The sequence below is a fragment of the Manis javanica genome, chromosome 9 (genome assembly GCF_040802235.1).
Source record: "Manis javanica isolate MJ-LG chromosome 9, MJ_LKY, whole genome shotgun sequence".
Classification (NCBI taxonomy): Eukaryota; Metazoa; Chordata; class Mammalia; order Pholidota; family Manidae; genus Manis; species Manis javanica.
Genome location: NC_133164.1, coordinates 50,701,414 through 50,728,638, shown reverse-complemented (window position 1 = coordinate 50,728,638; position 27,225 = coordinate 50,701,414). Strand labels below are relative to the sequence as shown.

General features: G+C 43.6%; 1 long non-coding RNA gene and 1 pseudogene across 1 annotated transcript in view; both read left to right on the top strand.

The window, feature by feature from the left end:
• Positions 1–27,225, top strand: part of LOC108393431 (uncharacterized) — an 80,724-nt gene that overhangs the window by 28,129 nt on the left and 25,370 nt on the right. The gene's annotated exons all lie outside the window — the stretch shown is intronic.
• On the top strand, positions 1,322–2,345 carry LOC108393421 (phytanoyl-CoA dioxygenase, peroxisomal pseudogene; annotated as a pseudogene).

Below are 27,225 nucleotides of genomic sequence, written 5' to 3'. Positions count from 1 at the left end.
GGATTTTTGCAACCCAGTATTAGGTTTCTCTTTTCTCAGTCCTGCCTTCAGTTTGTTGAGGAAAGTAAAAGTGTTGAAAGGAAAAGTAGTGCTTATTATTTTGTACAAAACTTCAGAAGCAGTAAACCATTTGATTTCTCAAAAGTGTAACTTAAGCTCATAAGAAACTCCTAATATTTCAGGAATGTGGAAACTAAACTAATGAGCATGTCATATGAAAACATTATATACAGTATATGGTGTTTTCAGAGTTGACACAGAATCCACTGGGCATTTATGGCATCTGACCCACTGAGCCAAGTCCGATGCTGAAGCCAGGTTTGTGAAAGCAACTGGACAGGGTCACAATCCACAGTATATGGGGATTTTTGTGGAAACAGCTTACAGATTTTCTGACAACCTTGTCTTTCGATTCAGATGAATGCAACACCCTCATTTGGTCATGAAGAACTTTAATAAAAAAATTGTCACCAAGGCTGTTTCTCATTGGGTAGAAGTATGTATGGGAATGACAGTTTTTAAATTTTGCTTGAAAAATGAAATGATATTAGACACCAAAATCAATGCCAAAATAAGGTTAACTTTGAATGGAAAAATAAGAAAAATGACAAATGCCACGTTCAGATGAATAACCTTTAAGTTTTGTTAGCAGATACACTCCTGCCTTCCACACTGGACCCCAATTTAGATTATTCTCAAGTGGGGGGTGTCTAGGGAGCACAGAATAGCTGGGCATTCTGTAGATGGCTGCAGGGCCATTGCATTCTTCTGTAGTACCTCACCTACACTTCTTCACTTCAAGTATGTTAGCCTGTTTCAGGGCTTGGGATGGCTGCCCATCTGCACTTAGCTATTCTCAAGCCATGGCTTTTCTTGCCTGCAGCTAAAGTGCCAAATATTGTGCTATATATGGACATGATCAGACTTCTACAGCTTCCCAGGCATCTTCTATTTGTAAATCAATGCACTGTTGGGTAGACTATTGCTCCCACATCCTCTGAGCTGAAAGAATAAAATAGGACCCAGAGACGCCAAGGCTCTCAAACGATCTCAACAATTGCCAGTCAAGGAGGAAGAGGATTTATTTTTCCATCTTCTTTAAGGGCAGACAGTGCAATGGATTTGTAGTCAGTATACCTGGGATTGAATTCACGTGGAGAGAGGATGAGGTTTGGAATCTGGGATGTGAGACTTGTATGGACTAATGTTAGCAACTTTCAAAAACCTTCTCACCAATTTTTTTCTCTTAATTCACATCCTAGAGAGCTCACCCCACTTCAGGAGCTGTTTCTCCTGGCAGTTTCCATCCTCAACAATTTCAGTATACTTGGGATAATCATGCCCTAAGCCCAGAACAGAAAGCGTTTTATGAAGAAAGTGGGTTTCTTGTCATTAAAAATTTGGTCTCTGATACTGATATCAAACGCTTTAGGAATGAGTTTGAAAGAATCTGCAGAAATGAGGTGAAACCAGAGAAAATAATGATAATGAGAAATGTGACCACTGGAAAATCAGAATATGTTCCAAGTGAAAACATGATTACAAAGGTCCAGGGTTTTCAAGACGATGAGGAACTCTTCAGTTACTGCACTCTCCCTGAGATTCTGAAATATGTGGAGTGCCTCACTGGACCCAATATTATGGCCATGCATACAATGTTGATAAACAAACCTCCAGATTCTGGCAAGAAGACATCTCGTGACCGTATGCACCAGGATCTGCACTATTTCTGCTTCAGGCCCAGCAATAGTATAGTTTGCATGTGGACAGCCGTGGAGCACATTGATCAGAACAGTGGCTGTCTGACTGTTCTCCCAGCCACACAAAGGCCCCCTGAAGCCCCATGATTACTCTCAGTGGGAGGGGGGAGTTAACATACTGTACCATGGGATCCAGGATGGTATCCATGATGAAACCATGGCCCGAGTGCATGTTGTCATGGAGAAGGGAGACACTGTTTTCTTTCATCCTTTGCTCATCCATGGATCTGGTGTGAACAAAACTAAAGGATTCCAGAAGGTAATTTCCTGCTATTTTGCTGATGCCCACTGCCAGTACATCGATGTGAAGGGTACAGTCACGAAAACACTGGAAAGGAAATTGTAGAGTTAGCAAATAAAATGCATGGAATTGTTAGCAAATAAAATGAATGGAATTAAAGGCATCACCCTGAAGGACATTGGGAGATTTTGAGCACGGCTTGTGAAAGGACAAAGAATCAACCTTTGAAGTAGCCCTTTGCTCTTTGAAAGAAAACCAAAAAGAAACAAGGTGTCTAAGGAAAATGTTTTCTTAATGAGACATGTAATCTTTTCTATCACTTTTTAATAAAGTCAAAATGCATGTATCAGCTACTTAATTGCATGTAGTTGTATTTTGCAATATGGTAGTGTTGCTTTAATGGATATAAAAACTGTAAAAGTGAAATACTACTGTTTTAAGGAAAACTAACAGGATCACAACTAATAAAGGAGATTGATGTGTAAAAAAAAAAAAACCTCATCTCTCAGAGCCCTGGTTTACTTCTGAGATATGGGTCGTCTAGTAATATTACTCTCAGAGGACTGTTAGAAGGGTTCCATAGGAGTTGACATATTTAGAAGTGCTCTGTGTCTTGTAAGTTATGTACTAATTGAGCCATTCTTCTTACTAATTGTGGGACCTTGGACAAATCTCTTAGTTTTCCTGAGCCTCAGTTTCCTCTTTGTAAAATGGGGAAAGTAATGGCAGGCCTATCCACTCCATAAAGGTATCTGTCTTGCCAATGGGTTTCAGCCCCGGGCAAGTTCCCTATGGATTCAATGTGACCAAAGAAATTGACAGTAAAACATTCTTGGGGTGAAAGGGTTATACCCAAGTTTATTTCCAGGTGGCAGGTCAGTCACTAGAATCCCTTTCACTCAGAGCGAGTCTGCATGCAGCAAGCCAGTCTCTGCCTCTGGGCCCCTCTGCACAGCCATCCTCTGGGCCTCTCTGCACAGTCATCTCACACAGCCGTCCTCTGGGCCTCTGTCCTCGGTGCTGCCACCACTACAGCCTCTGCTCTCCTGCAGCCTTGCAGCCCTGCCACCATGTTGCATGTTGAGCACTGGGTGGGGCTCTTTTTATAGAGTCAACAGTCATATATTGCCCACAGGTGTGCAGTGAACTAGTCAACCAGGGCCAGGTGAGAATCCTGGCTACAGGAACTCTCATTTTATCCACACTCCACCCTTCCAGGGTTATCTCCTCCAGTCTATGTGCCCTTAGTCCTCTCCAATGGTCCCTGTGCAAGGAAGCTCAAACATTGTTCTCCAGCCTCTCCAGCAAAAAGTCTTGCACACACACAGGCTGGACTCATGGCTCTGTATCTGACCTCTGCCTCTTTGATCTTAATGGCTGGAACTGCTGCTCTGGTTTCAGCTGTTGCCATAGCTCCAGTAACATCCTATTTGGCTTTCCATCCATTTTCCTTCCATCTACTCCTGCCTGTATTAAATCAACCCACATCTGGGTCATCATAACCTTCATGGGGCCCCTTAAATTCTTCTTGTGAGTCACCTCGCATTTTGTAATCGCTGCCTCAAGGCGGGCTGCACTGTCAGGGAAGGCAGCTTTCCCATCTCTGATCCCGACAGAACAATTCCGTCCACCTCTAAGTCCCACAGCCGCCGGCTCAGCCTGAGTATAGGGGCGGACCACAGAGTGCTCCATGACCTGAGGAAGGGGCTACTCCTCTCCTTGGGGAACTTTCAGCTGCTGGGTCTTTATTTTCTTTACAACCACTGGGCATGCTTTCAATACAGGAGGGGCCAGTGCCTCAGGCACCACCCCATCATCTTTCCCCAGCTTCTCCATTTCTGGTGCTGATGGCACCTTTCTCTCCACTCCCCCAAGTGCCTCCTCTGCTACAGTGCCTCGCAACACTGCCAGCTCAGTCTTCAGAAGGTCTCTTACCTTCAGCCCACTGCTTCACAGCTGATGTTCTCGTGCCACCTCTGCCTGTGCTTTCCTCAGGAGTTTGTCTTTTTTCCTTGATGGCCTCTTCCTCCTTCAGAGCACCTGGCAGTGCTGCCATCTCATTCTGTAAAGAACTGTTTACCTCTCCAATGGCACCTTGCTGCTGGCGCTCTTGTGCTGCCTTCTCACATCTTTGCTATCTCCTTCCCCAGGGAATCCACAGAAGTCTGCAGCTTGCGTTCTTGTGTTGCCATTTCTTGGGTTTCCTCTGTAGACCTTTTCAATACTGTGAGAAGCAGCCAACCCACAGTCCCCGCTGCCTCACGGGCACTCTGCTTCTCAAAGGATCTTACTATACCAAGAGCCATCCCTACAGCCTCAGGTGTCACCTCCACTTGCCTCCAGTCCTGGGGTGGGGCCCAGTCTTCTAGGAGGCAAGCCACCTCAGACCACATACCCATTGGGGGATGATCCACTGTCTCCCCATTCACAGGGGCAGCTCGCTGAAGCACCCCTCCCATAAGGGCAGCCTGTCTTTTTCCTTGGTCAACAGTGAATCCTGCTGACTACGCCAATTGTCTTGCCAATGGGTTTCAGCCTTGGGCAAGTTCGCTATGGATTCAATGTGACCAAAGAAATTGACAGCAACACATTCTTGGGGTGAAAGGGTTATACCCAACTTTATTTTCAGGTGGCATGTCAGTCACTAAAATCCCGTTCACTCAGAGTGAGTCTGCATGCAGCAAGCTGGTCTCTGCCTCTGGGCCTCTCTGTCTGCACAGCTGTCCTCTGGGCCTCTCTGCACAGTCATCCCACACAGCCATTCTCTGGGCCTCTGTCCTTGGCACTGCCACCACTCCAGCCTCTGCTCTGCTCTCCTGCAGCCTTGCAGCCGTGCCACCGTGTTGCACAGAGAGCACTGGGTGGAGCTCTTTATGTAGAGTCAACAGCCATGTATTGCCCACAGGTGTGCAGTGAGCTAGTCAACCAGGGCCAGGTGAGAATCCTGGCCACAGGAACTCTCATTTTATCAACAGTATCTCAAAGCTCAAATGAAATGATGTGGAAAAAATGGTTAAATGGCAAAATACTTTCTCATTTTAGCTATGCAGGAAAATTAATTTAAAAATATTCAAGTGAAATGTCTTGAGTGTTATCCACTTTCGTATGATTTAAAGATTTCATTCCTTGATGAACATTGCCATTTGCTTAATTGATCTGCAGGTGATTTCCAATATTCTAATAGTTCCTTCCTTAAATAGTCAACAGCATAAATATAATTTGGAGGCTAAAGAAAATAGTGTTTTCACAGAGAACAGCCATGGAGCTGTTTTCCACTACTTCACAGGACAAACCTCTTTTGAAATTGGCCTATCTCTGAACCTGCCTTTTCTCCTTTTGGTAGTTATGTTCCCAGTTTTCTAATCTCTCTATTGTCTGCTTCAGCAATATATAGCCAGCACTTACTGGCCTGGAACCACCCCTTTTCACCCTTTGAGAGCCAGAAATGAAGGTGTCTGCTAGAAGCTCGGCATCGGTTATGCAGACTCTGCAGAGCAGGAGGGGAGCTTCAGAGACACTATGGAAACAGACCCTTCACCCCACCCAGGTGGACAGAGAGAACTCGAGAAATTGCATAAACATTCATCTGTAAGGAAAGTCCTGTTCTTGCTGTGTAGCAACCCTGTGGCCCTGGAGGCACTTTATGAACCTCTTGAGGCTTTTCCATGTATTATTGTGTTCTAACAAAAGCCAACACATCTTGAAAGTTTCTCTCATTGCTTTTATTTGGAGAGGATTGGCTCAGCCCAGCTGAATATATACTCTTTCTTTAGAAAAAAGCCCAAAGATGGACACTGCCAACATAATTTTTGCGATTTCAAGTAAAACATTCCTTGGTGGAAGGTGGTCTTGTTCCAATACCAAGGTCTATCAGTATTGGCCCCCACACTGGTCGTTGCATTTCAGAGCAGATGTGAAGTACAGCGTTTGTTCCTTTCTACGTCCCTGGGAAGTCCTTCCTTAGCAGATTAGACAAAAGAAGATTTTTCTTTTCTAGGGGATTTTAACTTCCAATAATCACTGGGAAGTTATAGGGCTGTATGAGCTGGTATAACAGACCCAAGGACTGATCTATTTTTCACATATCTTTGTGCAAAACTACCAAACAAAAAACAGAAAATGACCAATTTAGTTAAAAATCGAGAATATGAAGTGGCACAAAGGGCTAAGTCTTTCTGAGAAGTAAAGTAACAACCGAAAAAGCAAGTAATGAAATTTGTTAGCAGCTACTCAAGAAGTGGGAGCAGGGGATGGCACAGGTAGAGATCTGTGTGTGTGCGTGTGTGTGTGTATGTGTGTGTGTGTGTGTGTGTGCATGTGTGTGCACACACATACATGCAGTTGGCTTTGACAGACAAGGGGCAGGATGGTGTAATGGTTAGCAGGACAGGCCATTTTTGGTAGAATCATGGCCTCCAAAATTACTTAACTTCTTGAGTCTTAGTTTTTTTTCATCTGCAACTGGGAAAAACAATAGTACCTACTTCCTAGTATTGCCCTGAGATATATAGTATATACCTCAGCAAATACCTGGCTAGAACAAGCCCTCAATAAATACTTGTTATTTTATCATTCCCATGCATTTCCTGTGAATATAAGTATTGGAAAGGTAAAATGAACAGTCATCCAGTGTCTTGGGGGTTTTGAGATTGTGTTTTCTACCTCCCACCATCATGAAAGGGAAATATGTCCTTGAGTTCTCTTTTTCTTCTACCTTTTAGGTGTCAATTTCTTTCTTTATATTTCCACTTTTTGGAATATCATTTGGATAGCCATTCATTTCTTCTCTTTTATTTTCCATAAAAAATTCTAATTTCTATGAGCTTTCCACAATATTATCTTCTACTTCTCTTAGTCTCTTATCATATTTCTTGTTCTCAAATTGTTATTAAAAATAGCATTTTACTGTAGTTTCATTGATGTAAAAGCTTCTCTTATATCTGAGAGGATATCAGTTACAGTTTTTAGAGAAGTTTTCCTCTATTAAAACCACAATGCGATTATTACCCCACACCAGTAAGGATGGCCAACATCCAAAAGACAAGGGACAACAAACGCTGGCGAGAATGTGGAGAAAGGAGAACCCTCCTACACTGCTGGTTGGAATGTAAATTAGTTCAACCATTGTGGAAAGCAGTATGAAGGTTCCTCAAAAAACTAAAAATAGAAATACCATTTACCCAGGAATTCTACTCCTAGGAATTTACCTGAAGAAAACAAGATCCCAGATTCAAAAAGACATATGCACCCCTATGTTTATTTTAACACTATTTGCAATAGCCAAGATATGGAATCGACCTAAGTGTCCATCAGTAGATGAATGGATAAAGAAGATGTGGTACATATACACAATGGAATATTATTCAGCCACAAGAAGAAAACAAATCCTACCATTTGCAACAACATGGATGGAGCTGGGGGGTATTATGCTCAGTTAAATAAGCCAGGTGAAGAAAGAGAAATACCAAATGATTTCACTCATTTGTGGAGTATAACAACAAAGCAAAACTGAAGGAACAAAACAGCAGCAGACTCACAGACTCCAAGAAGGGACCAGCAGTTACCAAAGGGAAGGGATTGGGGAAGTTGGGTGGGGAGGGAAGGAGAAGGGGGCTAAGGGGCATTATGATTAGCACACATAATATGGGTAAGTCATGGGGAAGGCAGTATAGCACAGAAAAGATGAGTAGTGACTCTATAGCATCTTACTATGCTGAGGGACAGTGACTGCAGTAGGGTGTGTGTGTTGGGGACTTGATAATATAGGTGAATGTTGTAACCACAATGTTGCTTATGTGAAACCTTTGCAAGATTGTATATCAATGGTACCTTAATTTAAAAAAAAAGAAATTTTCTTCTGTTCCCTGCACTGTCTGTTTCTTCCACATTTCTTTGCCCTGTGGGTAGCTGTTGGTCTCTTTTCCTGTAGTGGTTTTCCTTCCCTGTTTGGAATTCTTGACTGTCATCGATACTTGTGTATGAGGCCCTGAAAAGCTCAGTGGAAGCTCCATCCTCGTGGGCAGGACTATGAACTGGTATGGTCAATGGATGGGGACTTGGCTTTTTGTTGGGGACACACAAGTGTTTTATCTGTTGGTTTTTTCCTTGGTCCCATCAGTTTTCTTAGAGAGGAATTGTCTGTATATATCTGTCTTGAGAGTTTAAATTCAGTTCCAGCATTTGAGGGCTAGAAGGGAAGGGGACAGAAGGTTCTCTCCATTCGGCCTACAGTATTTCCTTTAATTCTCCCCTTTTTAAAGAAGCACCTCTTCTTGCCCTCACCCGTGCCTAAGCCCAGACTCCAGCACCTGGCTTGACGGCCCAGAGCGAGCCTCATCCTCTGCCTGGCAGAGTAAGGGCTGTTGCCTGGCTACAGGACAGAGCAGGTATCAGGGCACAAACTGCTGTCCATACAGACTTTACACCAGTTCTCCTCTTTTCAGCCCTACTTTGTACTCCTCAAGGGTACCAGGATGATCAATTCCTGAGTCTTTCTGAGCTCCTGGGTACAAATAGGCTAGCCTCCGGCTGCCTTCCCTGATAGGCACTTAGATTGAGCATTCTTTGTTGACTCTCCCATATAATTTCCATGTTATAAAATGTTATTGACATTTTTCACCTGCTGTTGGCTTTTCTCTCTGTTTTTTTCTCTTTTGCATATTTTTAGCTCTTTAATTTTTTTTGCTGTCATTTTATTTCAGGTTTTATTAGGTGGTAGAGATAAACACCTGTGTTTATTTAAATCAGAAGTCTAATCATGGAATTTTAACAACATACAGGCACAGCCTACATCCCAAAAGAGTCTCATTTGGGGTGTGGGTGGGGTCTATGCATTCCCTCACCTCCAGGGCTCCCAGCTGGGTGATGGGGTGAGCCAACTTCATGGCCCACAGGCTCCAGCAGGGTGTGGCTTTGAACACTTTTCTCATGCATAGTTGACTTCTTTCTTTCTTCCTAGAACCACGAAACAGCTAAGGGTGAAAAGCATTTATTGGCTGTTTTCCATGTCCCCAAAATGGTGTTAAAGATTCTTTTGGTTGCAGGTAATTGAATTGAACATCTTTGGCAGTGAATTTTTTACTGATATAAGTAATGGTGGAAAAGCAGAGACTCAAGAAGCAGCCTTCTCCGATCTTACACCGGTTCTTTTCTCTGTGTGTTGCCTTTGTTCTTCATGAGGCTAGACCCATTTCCCGTGTTAGATTTGGTTTTACATCTCTACAGAGAGGAAGGGGCTCTTCTCCCACCCCCACTATTTCCATGCTAGCTCAGGCATGAACAATGCTGGGGAAGGCCCTGAGTGGCTCGTTTGGGCCAGGTTTTGAGCTCCTGATCAGTCATGATAGTAAGGCAGGCACTGTAAGACCATGGTGCTTCAGACCTCAGGGTGAAGAGCAGGGGAGGGTGGTTCTTCTCTGTGGGCGGAGTCCCTAGATCCAGCAAGTAGTCTTTTAGCAGACAGTTGTTTTTAAACTGATTCTTACCAAAGATCATTGTTATAGTGAGGGGATCAGCCAGCCCTGCACAGCAAACCACCCCAAAGCGGTGATTAAAAGAGTAAAAGTCATTTATCTTGCTCACGATTCTCAGTGGGAGTGCCTGGGCTGTGCTAGGTATTCTCACTCAGGGTCTGAGGCAGTGGCTGGGGTGGGATCCTCCCAAAGGCCTTATCCCAGAAAGAGGGGCTGGGCCGGAAGACTCGGATGGCCAGGGCTCCTCAGGCAACCCTGTCTCCTTAGGGCCTCCCCGTATGGCAGCCTCTGGGGTCTGTACTGCTTACCTGGCCTCTGAAGTCTCCCAGGATGAACAGCCCTGGAGAAACTGGCAGAAGCTTGTGGCTCTCTATGCTAACCTCAGAATCATACAATGTCACTTCCACCGCAGCAGCCACCAAGGCCTGCCCAGTTTTAAGCGGGGGGAGCAGACTCCACTTCTTGATGAAAGGCATGTCAAAGAATTTGCAGACATACGTTAAACCACCACACTGACCTTAACTCAGCCTATGCCCTATTTTAGGGTCTGTCGCTTTGAACATCTCACTTCTGGCTTGTGCAGGATTCTTTTGGTTACATGTGATATGAACACAGTTTGGATTAACATACAGTCAAACCACAGCAGGGTAGCATGACTGGGGCTGGGAACTGCAACTTCTGCCCTCCATGTTCCTTTTAACTTGTTGAGGACACATGCCCATCCCTGGGCCAATGACTGTAGTTGTGGGGCACCTACTGTGCTTGGCAGAGCTTGGAAGGAGTGATCACCTCTTCCTCAGTTGCTGTGGTCAAGGTTGTGTTGAAAGGTAGCAGCTCTCACCCTCCTACACTGTTGGTGGGAATGTAAGTTGGTGCAGCTACTGTGGACAGCAGTATGGAGGTTCCTCAAAAAAACTGAAATAGAAATGCCATTTGACCCAGTAATTCCACTTCTAGGAACCTACCTGAAGAAAACAAAATCCTTGATTTGAAAAGATATACACACTTCTATGTTTATTGCCGCATTATTTACAATAGCAAAGATATGGAAGCAACTTAAGTGTCCATCAAAAGATGAATGCATAAAGAAGATGTGGTACATATACACACTAGAATATTACTCAACCATTAAAAAAAGAAATCCTGGACCTAGAGGGTATTATGTTCAGTGAAATAATCCAGGAGGAGAAAAACAAATACCATATGATTTCACTTACTTGTGGAATATAAAAACAAAGAAAACACAATGAACAAAACATCAGTAGACTCATAGACACTGAGAAGTGATTGGTGGTTACCATGGGGGAAGGGTTGGTATGGATGGGTGAGGAGAATAAAGGGGCACAGAAATTCTCAGTCATAATATAAGCTGGTCACAGGGATGGTAGTTCAGCATGGAGAACACAGTCGATGATTCTGTAACACTTCCTCTGTTGAGAGATAGTAGCTGTATTAGTGGGGGTGAGGATTTAACAGTATGGGTAACTGTTGAATCACTGTGTTGTATATTTGAAACCAATGTAAGATTGTATATCAATAATACTTCAATTAAAAAATGTAATACAGACATTAATCAAAAAACAAAAGGTGGCAACTTCCATGTGGCCACCATGGAGAAGCTGTGGGAGAAGGGAAGCTCCCGAAGAGGAGGGGTGCTTAGCCCAGAGGGGATGGGAGTGATGGGCTGACTAAGCAATAAAATCCCACTCAACTTTTATGTATCTCTTTTATTTCCAGCAATAACCTACCATGAAGTAAGTACTCCTGTTATTCACTTTAACAAATGAAAACATTGAGGTTTAGAGATATTCAATATCGTGTCCAAGGTCACTCAGCCAAGTGTGGCAGAATGAGTGTCTGAGCCCAATTCTGTCTGCATGGGAAGTCCCTGATCCCAACCCTCTCCTCCCTGCCCAGTCCTCAGCCCCCAGGCGGGGCCGTCACTGGAAGCCGAGGGAGGAGAGTGACTGAGAGAGTGAGAGGGAGCACCCCAGGAGGACGGGGGTCCCTGCCCTCCAGCCCCCAGAGTTTCCTTTCCTTTCCTACCCACCCCACCTGCTTCCACCTGAGCTGGGCCATGGCCATTGCCCCTCCAGGTGGCCAGGGAGTGGCTTGATCACCGCTGGTTACATTGGTCCAGCAGTCTACATCCTTCCGTCCCTTCCTTCAGCTGAAGAAGGTTGGACTTTTCCCCAAGGAATCTTATTAGGAAATGCATGAAAAAACAAATCCAAAGGAAAGAGCACAGAACTACAAGAGCCAGGAGAAGAATATGATCATAAAGTGCTAATCCTTACCTTGGGTTCACAGGAGTTCCGCCACCAACCTGTTTACCTGCTTCCATCCGCTAGGCCCCCAAACCTACTGTTTCTTTCTTCACCCTTGGGTGGCAGGGTTTCCTAGAGGCGCTATTACCAGCTCATTCTTGAGGCTGAGCCCACCTCTGCATCATTTTAGTGTCATTGGTTTCAAAGGCTGAGGCTCACCAGTGGCCATGTGATCTCCAGGGAGGGCACCTTGATAAAGGTCTTTTCTCATCTGGACAAGAGTGGCAGGTACCATAACTTCCATGGTCTAGGATGGCGTAGGGTCACTTTGGAAGTTCCTGAGTTCTTTCCATGAGCTCTTCTGCAGGATCAGGATCGTGGCCACAACCCCAGTAGTGGTCAGGGCCATTTGCCTGAGTGTGTGTGTGTATAGCAGAATTCTGACTGCTATAATTTCTCACTCTCAAAATGCCTTGCTTACATTGCAATGACAACCAACCTGTAGTCTGAGGAGGCAGGGAGCAACAAGGGATTTCTCTCTCTGAACCTTTGTAGCCTCCAATGTTACATGAGACCCTGCTGTTTGCACAAGAAAGAAGCAGAGGCAAATGTTGTTTCCAAGCTCAAGGCTCTAGGGTTGGGGAGGGAGCTTTTTCATAAAAGAGCTGAAAGCAAGATAAAGTAAAATTACAGCAGTTTGACAGCATAATTTTTTTTTTTTTTTTTTTTTTTTTTTTTTTTTTTTTTTTTTTTTTTTTTTGAGAGGGCATCTCTCATATTTATTGATCAAATGGTTGTTAACAACAATAAAATTCAGTATAGGGGGGTCAATGCTCAATGTACAATCATTAATCCATCTCAAGCCTAATTCTCGTCAGTCTCCAATCTTCTGAAGCATAACGAACAAGTTCTTACATGGTGAACGAATTCTTACAGAGTGAATAAATTCTTACATGGTGAACAGTACAAGGGCAGTCATCACAGAAACTTTCGGTTTTGATCATGCAATATGACCTATAAACCATCAGGTCAAATATGAATATTCATTTGATTTTTGTACTTGATTTATATGTTGATCCCACATTTCTCCTATTATTATTATTATTTTTATTTTTAATAAAATGCTGAAGTGGTAGGTAGATGCAAGATAAAGGTAGAAAACATAGTTTAGTGCTGTAAGAAGGCAAATGTAGATGATCAGATGATCAGGTGTGTGCCTATGGACTAAGTATTAATCCAGGCTAGACAAGGGCAGCAAAACATCCACGGATGCAGAAGATTTCTCTCAAAACAGGGGGGGTGAGGTTCTGAGCCTCACCTCTGTTGATCCCCAAATTCTCACCTGATGGCCCCCCTGCGACTGTGCCTGTCTTAGGTTGTTCCTCCCTTGAGGAATCTTACCCGTCTCTGGCTAACCAGTCATCTTCCGGGGCCATACAGGGAAATGTAAAGTTGGTAAGTGAGAGAGAAGCCATATTGTTTGCAAAGGTTAGCTTTTTACTTCTTTGCAGATTTATGCCCTGTGGCTTCTATGCCCAGCACTTGTCTCGAGGTATCTTTACCACCTGGAGGAATTATGATACTCGGTAAATTCGATATGAGGCACGAATTCTATTTAAAGTTTGTAATTAGGAAGGAAGAAGAAAAGCTATAGATGTAGCATATGAAGGAAACTTGGGAGGATTGATTATTTCTTTGACATATCTTCTTGTATAGTACCTTAAGTATGTATAGGTTTTAAACTACTAACTAATTTGCACACACATATTGACATAATAGGAATACGGTGACATAAACAAAGCAAATCTATAATTACCAGCCATCTCCAGTGAAGCCAAGAAAACCATTTAGGCACCCTAGGCATTTGTGAAAATTTATCTATGATATGATGGATATTTTCCAACTGTACTTGAACCATCAGACAAATTAAAGCAGCCCATTTCTGGGATCTGTTCACATCCCATATGTTCTTTTAACCATAGATAGTCTATAGTCATGAGATTTTGGGGTGCTACAACTTGCACCCCTCCCAACTCCTGGTTGAGTTCCAACAGACAGATCCGGTCAAATTCGTTGTCTCACTGTATGCACATGCCAGCCTAGACATCTCCCTCCTCCTTCTCATGGCAAGTCCAGGAGATGGTGGGCTGGATGCAGCCACAACCGCAGCATCGTCCGGATCCCTGTGGAGGCTTTTTGATGATCATCCCCCGGCACGAGTCCTCCAGAGAGTGCTGATGCCGGAAGCTCCTCCTCATATCGTATCTTAGTTCATTTTCTGGGTATCCAAGCTAGGCCTTGATCTTCTGCGTAGAAACAAACAGACCCTTTGCCCACACTTTGACATGCCCTCTATACCACTGTGCAGAACTCATTGGAGGTCAGCACACAGTAACTGCTTTTTTTTTTTTTTTTTTTAATTAAGAGAAAGGAATATTATCAGAAAAGAGTACCTCCATAGCTGATCATCTGACACCCTTTAAGTGATCAACATTAAGGATATTTAAAGCATGCGTTGATCTTTGATTTACCAATAGTTTTATCCTGTTAAGGAGTAATCCCCCTTTTCTTTCTTTCTTTCTTTTTTTTTTTTTTTTTAAATTTTTAATCTACACTTACCTGAAGAATACTATGTTTACTATGCTCTCCCCTATATCAGGTCCCCCCTAACAACCACATTACGGTTACTGTCCATCAGCTTAGCAAAATGTGGTAGAGTCACTACTTGTCCTCTCTGTGTTGTGCAGCCCACCCTCCCCTTTCTCCCTCCCCTCCATGCATGCTAATCTTAATACCCCCCTTCTTCTTCCCCCCCCTTATCCCTCCCTGCCCACCCATCCTCCCCAGTTCCTTTCCCTTTGGTACCTGTTAGTCCATTTTTGGGTTCTGTAATTCTGCTGCTGTTTTGTTCCTTCAGTTTTTCCTTTGTTCCTATACTCCTCAGATGAGTGAAATCATTTGGTATTTCTCTTTCTCCGCTTGGCTTATTTCACTGAGCATAATACTCTCCAGCTCCATCCATGTTGCTGCAAATGGTTGGATTTTTCCACTTCTTATGGCTGAGTAGTATTCCATTGTGTATATGTACCACATCTTCTTTATCCATTCATCTACAGATGGACATTTAGGTTGCTTCCAATTCTTGGCTATTGTAAATAGTGCTGCGATAAACATAGGAGTGCATCTGTCTTTCTCAAACTTGATTGCTGCGTTCTTAGGGTAAATTCCTAGGAGTGGAATTCCTGGGTCAAATGGTAGGTCTGTTTTGAGCATTTTGATGCACCTCCATACTGCTTTCCACAATGGTTGAACTAATTTACATTCCCACCAGCAGTGTAGGAGGGTTCCCCTTTCTCCACAGCCTCGCCAACATTTGTTGTTGTTTGTCTTTTGGATGGCAGCTATCCTTACTGGTGTGAGGTGATACCTCATTGTAGTTTTAATTTGCATTTCTCTGATAATTAGCGATGTGGAGCATCTTTTCATGTGTCTCTTGGCCATCTGTATTTCTTTTTTGGAGAACTGTCTGTTCAGTTCCTCTGCCCATTTTTTAATTGGGTTATTTGTTTTTTGTTTGTTGAGGCGTGTGAGCTCTTTATATATTCTGGACGTCAAGCCTTTATCAGATCTGTCATTTTCAAATATATTCTCCCATACTGTAGGGTTCCTTTTTGTTCTATTGATGGTGTCTTTCGCTGTACAGAAGCTTTTCAGCTTAATGTAGTCCCACTTGCTCATTTTTGCTGTTGTTTTCCTTGCCCGGGGAGATATGTTCAAGAAGAGATCACTCATGTTTATGTCTAAGAGGTTTTTGCCTATGTTTTTTTCCAAGAGTTTAATGGTTTCGTGACTTACATTCAGGTCTTTGATCCATTTTGAGTTTACCTTTGTATATGGGGTTAGACAATGGTCCAGTTTCATTCTCCTACATGTAGCTGTCCAGTTTTGCCAGCACCATCTGTTGAAGAGACTGTCATTTTGCCATTGTATGTCCATGGCTCCTTTATCAAATATTAATTGACCATATATGTTTGGGTTAATTTCTGGGGTCTCTAATCTGTTCCACTGGTCTGTGGCTCTGTTCTTGTGCCAGTACCAAATTGTCTTGATTACTATGGCTTTGTAGTAGAGCTTGAAGTTGGGGAGTGATATCCCCCCTACTTTATTCTTCTTTTTCAGGATTGCTTTGGCTATTCGGGGTCTTTGGTGTTTCCATATGAATTTTTGAATTATTTGTTCCAATTCATTGAAGAATGTTGCTGGTAATTTGAGAGGGATTGCATCAAATTTGTATATTGCTTTCGGCAGGATGGCCATTTTGACGATATTAATTCTTCCTAGCCATGAGCATGGGATGAGTTTCCATTTATTAGTGTCCCCTTTAATTTCTCTTAAGAGTGACTTGTAGTTTTCAGAGTATAAGTCTTTCACTTCCTTGGTTAGGTTTATTCCTAGGTATTTTATTCTTTTTGATGCAATGGTGAATGGAATTGTTTTCCTGATTTCTCTTTCTATTGATTCGTTGTTAGTGTATAGGAAAGCTACAGATTTCTGTGTGTTGATTTTGTATCCTGCAACTTTGCTGTATTCCGATATCAGTTCTAGTAGTTTTGGAGTGGAGTCTTTAGGGTTTTTTATGTACAGTATCATATCATCTGCAAATAGTGACAGTTTAACTTCTTCTTTACCAATCTGGATTCCTTGTATTTCTTTGTTTTGTCTGATTGCCGTGGCTAGGACCTCCAGTACTATGTTAAATAACAGTGGGGAGAGTGGGCATCCCTGTCTGGTTCCCGATCTCAGTGGAAATGCTTTCAGCTTCTCGCTGTTCAGTATAATGCTGGCTGTGGGTTTATCATATATGGCCTTTATTATGTTGAGGTACTTGCCCTCTATTCCCATTTTGCTGAGAGTTTTTATCATGAATGGATGTTGAATTTTGTCAAATGCTTTTTCAGCATCTATGGAGATGATCATGTGGTTTTTGTCTTTCTTTTTGTTGATGTGGTGGATGATGTTGATGGATTTTCGAATGTTGTACCATCCTTGCATCCCTGGGATGAACCCCACTTGGTCATGGTGTATGATCCTTTTGATATACTGTTGAATTCTGTTTGCTAATATTTTATTGAGTATTTTTGCATCTACGTTCATCAGGGATATTGGTCTGTAATTTTCTTTTTTGGTGGGGTCTTTGCCTGGTTTTGGTATTAGGGTGATGTTGGCTTCATAGAATGAGTTTGGGAGTATTCCCTCTTCTTCTATTTTGTGGAACACTTTAAGGAGAATGGGTATTATGTCTTCTCTGTGTGTCTGATAAAATTCCGAGGTAAATCCGTCCGGCCCCGGGGTTTTGTTCTTGGGTAGTTTTTTGATTACTGTTTCAATTTCTTTGCTTGTAATTGGTTTGTTTAACTTTTGTGTTTCTTCCTTGGTCAGTCTTGGGAGGTTGTATTTTTCTAGGAAGTTGTCCATTTCTTCTAGGTTTTCCAGCTTGTTGGCATATAGGTTTTCATAGTAGTCTTTAATAATTCTTTGTATTTCTGTGGAGTCTGTCGTGATTTTTCCATTCTCATTTCTGATTATGTTGATTTGTGTTGACTCTCTTTTTCTCTTAATAAGTTGGGCTAGAGGCTTATCTATTTTGTTTATTTTCTCAAAGAACCAGCTCTTGGTTTCGTTGATTTTTGCTATTGTTTTATTCTTCTCAATTTTGTTTATTTCTTCTCTGATCTTTATTATGTCCCTCCTTCTGCTGACTTTAGGCCTCATTTGTTCTTCTTTTTCCAGTTTTAATAATTGTGATGTTAGACTATTCATTTGGGATTGTTCTTCCTTCTTCAAGTGTGCCTGGATTGCTATATACTTTCCTCTTAAGACTGCTTTCGCTGCATCCCACAGAAGTTGGGGCTTAGTGTTGTTGTTGTCATTTGTTTCTATATATTCCTTGATCTCTATTTTGATTTGTTCATTGATCCATTGATTATTTAGTAGCATGTTGTTAAGCCTCCATGTGTTTGTGAGCCTTTTTGTTTTCTTTGTAGAATTTATTTCTACTTTCATACCTTTGTGGTCTGAAAAATTGGTTGGTAGAATTTCAATATTGTGGAATTTACTGAGGCTCTTTTTGTGAGCTAGTATGTGGTCTATTCTGGAGAATGTTCCATGTGCACTTGAGAAGAATGTATATCCTGTTGCTTTTGGATGTAAAGTTCTATAGATGTCTATTAGGTCCATCTGTTCTAGTGTGTTGTTCAGTGCCTGTGTGTCTTTACTTATTTTCTGCCCGGTGGATCTATCCTTTGGGGTGAGTGGTGTGTTGAAGTCTCCTACAATGAATGCATTGCAGTCTATTTCCCTCTTTAGTTCTGTTAGTATTTGCTTCACATATGCTGGTGCTCCTGTATTGGGTGCATATATATTTAGAATGGTTATATCCTCTTGTTGGACTAAGCCCTTTATCATTATGTAGTGGCCTTCTTTATCTCTTGTTACTTTCTTTGTTTTGAAGTCTATTTTGTCTGATATTAGTACTGCAACCCCTGCTTTCTTCTCACTGTTGTTTGCCTGAAATATGTTTTTCCATCCCTTGACTTTTAGTCTATGCTTATCTTTGGGTTTAAGGTGAGTTTCTTGTAAGCAGCATATAGATGGGTCTTGCTTTTTTATCCATTCTATTACTCTATGTCTTTTGATTGGTGCATTAAGTCCATTTACATTTAGGGTGACTATTGAAAGATATGTACTTATTGCCATTGCAGGCTTTAGATTCGTGGTTACCAAAGGTTCAAGGTTAGCTTCTTTAGTATCTTACTGCCTAACTTAGCTCGCTTATTGAGCTGTTATATACACTGTCTGGAGAGTCTTTTCTTCTCTCCCTTCTTATTCCTCCTCCTCCCTTCTTCATATGTTGTGTGTTTTGTTCTGTGCTCTTTTTAGGGGTGCTCCCATCTAGAGCAGTCCCTGTAGGATGCCCTGTAGAGGTGGTTTGTGGGAAGCAAATTCCCTCAGCTTTTGCTTGTCTGGGAATTGTTTGATCCCACCATCATATTTAAATGATAGTCGTGCTGGATACAGTATCCTTGGTTCAAGGCCCTTCTGTTTCATTGCATTAAGTATATCATGCCATTCTCTTCTGGCCTGTAGGGTTTCTGTTGAGAAGTCTGATGTTAGCCTGATTGGTTTTCCTTTATAGGTGACCTTTTTCTCTCTAGCTGCCTTTAAAACTCTTTCCTTGTCCTTGATCCTTGCCATTTTAATTATTATGTGTCTTGGTGTTGTCCTCCTTGGATCCTTTCTGTTGGGGGTTCTGTATAATTCCATGGTCTGTTCGATTATTTCCTCCCCCAGTTTGGGGAAGTTTTCAGCAATTATTTCTTCAAAGACCCTTTCTATCCCTTTTCCTCTTTCTTCCTCTTCTGGTATCCCTATAATACGAATGTTTTTCCTTTTGTATTGGTCACATATTTCTCTTAGTGTTGTTTCATTCCTGGAGATCCTTTTATCTCTCTCTATGTCAGCTTCTATACGTTCCTGTTCTCTGGCTTCTATTCCTTCAATGGCCTCTTGCATCTTATCCATTCTGCTTATAAATCCTTCCAGGGATTGTTTCACTTCTGTGATCTCTTTCCTGACATCTGTGATCTCCTTCCGGACTTCATCCCACTGCTCTTGCATTTTTCTCTGCATCTCATCCCACTGCTCTTGCATTTTTCTCTGCATCTCATCCCATTGCTCTTGCATTTTTTTCTGCATCTCTGTCAGCATGTTCATGATTTTTATTTTGAATTCTTTTTCAGGAGGACTAGTTAGGTCTGTCTCCTTCTCAGGTGTTGTCTCTGTGATCTTTGTCTGCCTGTAGTTTTGCCTTTTCATGGTGATAGAGATAGTCTGCAGAGCTGGTACAAGTGACCGCTGGAAGAGCTTCCCTTCTTGTTGGTTTGTAGCCTTTTCCTGGGAGAATAGCGACCTCTAGTGGCTTGTGCTGGGCAGCTGTGCGCAGACAGGGCTTCTGCTTCCTGCCCAGTTGCTTTGGGGTTTATCTCCACTGTTGCTGTGGGCTTGGCCTGGCTGGGGCTGTTCCTCCAAAATGGTGGAGCCCCGTTAGAGGGGGAGCGGCCAGGAGACTATTTATCTCCGTAAGGGGCCTCTGTGCTCCCTGCTGCCCAGGGGGTTAGAGTGCCCAGAGATCCCCAGATTCCCTGCTTCTGGTCTAAGTGACCTGTCCTGCCCCTTTAAGATTTCCAAAAAGCATTCTCCAAACCAAAACAACAACAGCAACAATGAGAGAGGGAACAGAAAGGAAAGAAAAAAGAAAAAACACGCGATTTTTTTTTTTTTTTTCCTCAGGTGCCGGTCCCAGGCACCCGCGCACTGGTCCTGCTGCCCTGTCTCCCTAGCACCAGGGTCCCTGTCCTTTCAAGGCTTCCAAAAAGCACCCACCCACCGGTCCCGCAGGGAAGGAACGCTCAATATTCTTTGTCCTCAGGCACTGGTCCCACGCACCCGCTCACCAGTCCTGCCGCCCTGCCTCCCTAGCACCGGGGTCCCTGTCCCTTCAAGGCTTCCAAAAAGCACTTGGCAAAAAGAGAGAAAAAAAAGGGGAAAAACGCGCGATTTCTTCCGTCCTCAGGTGCTGGTCTCAGGCACCCACCCACCGGTCCCACAGGGAAAAATGCGGGATATTCTTTGTCCTCAGGTGCCGGTCCCAGGCACCCGCTCACCAGTCCCGCCGCCCTGCCTCCCTAGCACCGGGGTCCCTGTCCCTTTTAGGCTTCCAAAAAGCACTCGCAGAAAAGAGAAAAAAAAAAGGGGAAAAACGCGCGATTTCCTCTGTCCTCAAGTGCCGGTCTCAGGCACCCGCCCACCGGTCCCGCAGGGAAAAACGGGGGATATTCTTTGTCCTCAGGCGCCGGTCCCAGCCACCCGCTCACCAGTCCCGCCACCGTGCCTCCCTAGCACTGGGGTCCCCGTCCCTTCAAGGCTTCCAAAAAGCGCTTGCCATAAAGAGAAAAAAAAACAGGGGAAAAACGCGCGACCTCCTCCGTCCTCAGGCACCGGTCTCAGGCACCCGCCCCCAGGTCTCGCAGGGAGAAACGCGGGATATTCTTTGTCCTCCGGCGCTGTTCCCAGGCACCTCCTCACCGGTCCCGCCACCCTGCCTCCCCAGCAACGGGGGCCCGTCCCTCTAAGGCTTCCAAAAAGCGCTCGCCAAAAAAAAAACTGCTCCGGTTTCTCTCCACCCGCCGGGAGCCGGGGGGAGGGGCGCTCGGGTCCCGCCGGGCTGGGGCTTGTATCTTACCCCCTTCACAAGGCGCTGGGTTCTTGCAGGTGTGGATGTGGTCTGGATGTTGTCCTGTGTCCTGTGGTCTCTATTTTAGGAAGATTTTTCTTTGTTATATTTTCATAGCTCTATGTGTTTTTGGGAGGAGATTTCCACTGCTCTACTCACGCCGCCATCTTGGCTCCCTCTTTGACAGCATAATTTTAATAAGTTTTGTTTTCTTCTGGCACAGAGATTCATCAGATCATGGCTTGAAGCAACAGAGAGATGATAAGGGAACAAACAAATGTGAGACACAGGCAGTTACCAGAGTGGGCGCCTACAATGTCATTTGCTTGTGAGAGTTGTTCACGCCGTGGATATTCCTAAATGCTTTACTGACTTAAATTAAAGGTTATTTGATGTATTCAGTTCTTCTGCCTACTCTTGAGAGAACAACATTGTGGGCTTCCCAGGGGGTGGCGGTCAAGCAACACTGGATTCGTGTCTCTGCCAGGCCTTCCTGCCCGTCCCTCTCACCTGCCCATCCCTCTCGCCTGCCCCTGCTTCTTCGCTGCCCTGGAGCTGGGGCCGTTCTCTGTGGCCAAAGCACCTGGGTGCTGCAGAAGTGAAGCAGGGGCTGCTTGGAGGCTGGGGCAGGGAGCGAGATGGCAGCTGCTGGGGCCTCTGTAGAATGCTTGGACATTCTTGAACGCCTGTAATGTATCCAGTTATTGAGTGATTCTGTAATCCTTTTCCTGTGCATCCACAGGCCAGGCTCTATGCTGGGTGTTGGGCATGCAAGTAAGAAACAGGCAGCCCCACTTCCTGTCCCTTATAGCTTATACTATGCCCTGGGCCTGCTTCCAGGGGAGCTCTGAAGCAGATTTGTCTCCAAGTGGAGTGCAAGGTAGCCCTGCTGGGTCCCTGCACAGCTGTGAATGCAGTGTTCATCCAGGGACCTGCCCACGTGCTCCCCTGACAGAGGTGCTGGGGGTTGAGGAGCCTGATGTCATCTCAGGCATGGCACTAAGTAGGTGACTGGCCCTGGAAATGCCCCTATTGCACCACCCTGTGGGTTTCTGACAATCTGCTTTAAATGGGGATGAAATCCTACTTACTTCTTAGCATCAATGACAGATGGTCTGCAAATCTTGACTATGCTATATAACACCAAATAAAAATGATGCACACTTTGGTGAAGGATTTCATACTTAGAGTTGTCAAACCCTGTCAGTTTTCTATCTCTGCAGTATCTCTCCCATCCATCAATTCCCTCCTTCCCATCTCTGCTGTCCTAATTCAGTCCCTCACTATTTCCTGCCTAAGATGATTTTGTCTTGCTTTCTTACTAGTTTCTCAGCCTCCATTCTCTCTGCCTTTGAAATCATCCCACATAATGCTGATGGATTAATCTTCTTAAAGCATAGTTCAGATCACGTCATTCTTTGGCTCAGAAACATTTTGTGACTTCTTCCTGTTGTCTATTAAATCAAGAAAATACTCTTTTGGCCTCAAGCAAGGCAGGCCCCTGAAGCATGTTGGCTGCACCCTCCCTCCCTCTCTGCATTTTCTTCCATGGTCACATTCACACACGGGATGCTTCCACCAGACCTGGCACTGCTCACTTGCCCTGCACCTTCCTTGCTTTTCTGCTTTCCTTTCTTGCAAAGCCTCCCTGACCCCAAATAGGGTATAGTTCCCATCCTGAACCATCTTGGTAAGTACTCTGTTCCTCTCTTCTGACAGTTGTGAAAGTAGCTGTGGGTGCCCTCTCTGGACAGCAGCCTCATGAGGGCAGCAGCTTGTATCAGGCCTGCGAAATGTCTGTTGATTCTGGTGAATGGGTGTCTCCTTCACCAGATACCCTTGCTGTTCTAGCAGTATGATTATAAAGGAATGAAAGTTTATGCATTGCATACATGTTCATTGATTCTTACAGTGTATCCTGAATGAACAGAAGTCCAACTCAAACCAGCTTAGTCAGAAAAAGGACTTATTGGAAGGCCAGAGGTTTGCAGAATTGAAGAGAATGATGAAGGACCTAAGGTCGTTTCAGTGATCTCAAGGACTGGACTCAACAGCTCTGTATGCTGTGCAGACCACATTTGCATCTCATTTTATTTGTGTCTGGGAGTTAACTTTAAAGAAAGGGTGAGAGGATGAGCAGTGAGAAGGATGTAGGAGTGTGGGATGGACTCATCTGGGTCATATATGATCATATGAGGTGATGAACTGGATAACAAACTACAGTCCTATTGTGACCCTCAGGGATAGCCTGTCTCTTCCTTTTTCAGATATGGAGGTGTGGGTAAAATTGCAATATTTCCAGAATCTCTCACCTGGCCTTAGTGCCTCTCTATATCAATAGGTGTTTCCAAGGGTGGAGAGAAGTAGTCCACCTCCATATCAATAGGCAATTACAAGGGGGGTGGGGAGTGAGGGTGTATTTCCCAGGACACATTTGGTGGGGTCCTTTTGTGGCTGGGTCATGAGAGACACCGGCAACCTGAAGCAGATGACTGCTTGTAAGCAATAAACGGGCTTCTCCCACTTTATTTCTCCCTTTGACTGATTTTGGCTTCAGAGGTTATTTGCCCTGGGCTGGGAACATATTTTTCCCCAGGAGTTACAGTAGGGGAATAGCAGGTTCAGAAAGAAGGAGTAGCAGACAGTTCAGGCTAGACCAATGGTGGGAGCAGGGTGTGAGGGGGGGGGCAGGGACCACACTAAAGGCAAGGTTGTAGTTATGGTCTAATTCCAGCTCTAGGCATGGAGCATTGGAAGCTAAGATTTTTAATTAACAGGAGGTGATAAAAATGTCCTGGCTGCTGGAGCAATTAGGTGACTTGAAGGGGCTTGAAAGAATAACTAAAGAAGCATATAATGGGAGGTACGCAAATCTGTGAGGCTATGAGTGATGATACGAAACATCTGCCTAGCAGAGGTAACCTGAATATTTAATGTTGTGAATCTATAAATATTTAACTACATTCAAATATTTAGCTACTGAAATTGGCTCTCTAAAAAATGAGATTTTCTGAATACAGGGCCATTTTTTCAATGCACAGTGTGGTCTAAGCAATTCATTTAAATACCATTTTTGACAACTTCCCATTGGTTACAGAGTACAGCCCATCCTGTGTTGGGATCTCCTCTGATACACTGATCAGATACACTGATCATACAGAGCATAACATAAGCCCTGATCTGGCCTTCTTTCACCGCACACAGGATGTCAGGAAGTCTCTCCTAGTTTCTTGACGTTTGCTGAGTGTATTCTTTTCTTGCTCTCCCTATAGGAGTCTTGCAAGACTCCCCTCTGGGCAAAATTGTGCCCCATTGTAGAAAATAATATGCACTTAGGGGACGGTTAACAACAACCCCCACAACCACCACAACAACAATGGCTAAAAATGAGCGACGGATGCTTGTAAAGGAGGTGGGGAAAAAAAATCTCCTGAACATTCTGCTACAGACAAGCTCTCAGACAGATTAATTCTAGGATGATTTGCATGGAAATAGAGGACATGGAACTTAATTCCCTCTTAACCATCTGTGCCCACATACCCTTTGAAAAGCCTTTGTATACCCCTGGGATCATTCCCTAGTTTAAAGATTGCTGCTGTGGACACATGGACACACTCTTTGTCTTTCAAATATTTGCATCTAAGGGCATTCCCTCCTTTCTCAGCACCTTCTCTACCTGCAAATTTAAGGAAAGCCCCTTGACACAGCCCCCAAGTGAGAGGAAGGTAAGTTTCTTCTGGTCTCTGTTAATTCTGCTGCATTGCCTATACCTCTTATATTAGTCAGAGTTCTCCAGAGAACACAGCCAATAAAATAGAGATAGACCTAGATATAAGAGGATATTTACTATAGGAGTTGGCTCATGGAGGCTGAGAAGTCCTATGATCTGCCCCCTGCAAGCTGGAGAACAGGAAAGCCTATGGTGTAGGTCAAGTCCAAAGGCCCAAGAATCCTGATCTGAGCCCGAAGGTGTGATCCAGGGGTGCCAGCATCCGATGTCCAAGGGCAGGAGAAGATGGGTGTCTCAGCTCAAGCAGAGAGTGGATTTGCTCTTCCTCCCCCTTTTTGTTCTATTTAAGCCCTCAGTGGATTTATTGGATGATGCCCACCTACATTGCAGGAGGTGATCTTTCCTCTACCAATTCAAATGCTAATTTCTTCCAAAGACTCCCAAAGGCATACCCAGAAATAATTTTTTTACCAGCTATCTGGACATCACTTAGCCCAGTGAGACTGAACATTAAATTAATCATCACATCTTCAGTACCTCCACTTCTGTTCCCATTGCCATCTCCTTGATTTCCAACCTGCTCTTGTTTGCCATGGCACTTCCTGCTCTATTGCTTGATTGTTGGTATCACATGTGGACTTTGGTTCTGTCTGCCACCTTAGAGAGGCTCAGGGAATTGATGCCCTTTGAAGACATGGGGGAGACATATTCATGCCAGCATATTGGTAAAGGGCATTTCTGATAAAGCAGCAATAATAATAACAGCTAATAGCTATTGAGTTCCAGTTGGGCGTAAAGCCCTTCACATACCTCATTTTGAGCCTCACAACAACCCTGAAGGTGGACAGTATTGTCACCATTTTGCATTTGAGGTCAGTGGATGCTGCAGTCCATGCTCTCCCCTTTACACATGCTGTCATGGAAAAGGAGAGGCACCGAAGACGGGCCAACACAGACTAATGCTGATCACATGAACTGACAGTCCTGGAGCCCTCACATGTGCCAGGTTCTCTTCTGAAGTTTTTATAGGTAAATTATACCTCCTCTCATTGAAATTCTATGCAACAGTTTGAAAAAAAATGAGATGGATACAGCATAGAAAAATGTTTAAGATATATGGGGAAAAAACAGGTTGTAAAATGATATGGGCTATAGGAACAAATTTTCTTTAAAAAAAAAAGAGGAAAAAACATAGGCATAGAAAAAAGTCTAGAAATACACTGAACTATTGATAAGATAAGCTATCTTAAGAGGGTGGGACCATGGGGGACTTTCTTTTCAATCCTTGTGAAATATTTGACTTTTTTTCCTTACAAAATGCAAAAACTCTACTTCCTTAGGGCATCTCCCTGTTACCCCTGCCTGCCTCTCAGCACATTGCTTGTACTTTCTAAAGTCCTTTTTTTCGATCTTAATTGTTTAACATAGTAATCTTTCCTCCTGAACCATAAACTCCTTGAACCCAGGGTTTGTATCATTCATTTTTGTACAAGGCTGAACTGTATTCAAAATAGCCTGACCCTATAAACAGCAGGCATCACCCATCCCATCTCTGTCTTCCTTCCCAACATCCTTACCATGTTTCCCTTCCCTTCCCAAATCAACTACTTGTACTCCAGTCCTTGTCTCTGCATCTGCTTCAGGGTCCCAAAATGAGGTGGATGAGGTTAAAGATAGCTGGGTAAAGAAAAAATGAACAGATTTCTTTACTACAGAATTTTCCAGAGCCTTTAACATACGTATTAATGTCTTTTTTTGTGTGTGTGACTTTCCAAGAAGGAGATTTAGCCTGACCCTATTTTGCCTATAAAACAGCAATTCTGCACCATCCAGACTGTCTCCTCAGCACAGTGCTAGGCTCCTGGCTGAATAGCGTGGAATTGGGTTCATGCTGGCATTTGGAATTTAGAAATAGGCTGGTCTGCTGTCTCATATGAACATATATTTATATTTATAAATATAAATTATATTTGTATATACTTATTCACTTATAATAATAAACATATTCACTCACAGTGATAAGATGATTTGCAAGGTAATTTCCACTCATTTTGTCTATATGGTTGAGGTGTGTATATAATCAGACAATTATTGATACATGTGTGCAGGGAGAAAGAGATTGAAAATGGAACTTCAGCATGAATCCTAGAAGCAGTAAAGCCTCTGAATGGGAGGAAAAAGGCAAACCTCTAATTCTTTCTGGTTCTTGATTTCTTTTTAAGACTTGTCAGCTAAAGAGAGTGAGGACTCTTGAACCAAAATTAGTGTAGATTTATCCACCCAAAGCCAGCCTTCAAACTGCCTGGCTACGCGAGAGAACGCTAACCGCAGCCCTGGATGGGGCACTGCTCATCAAGTACTTCTGTAAAGACAGCCCACTTGTCTGCAGGGGCTGGCCAGGCTTCTCGGTTAGCATTTGTCCTTCTTTCTGTGCTTCCTTATAAACAGTGAGGAGTTAGACTT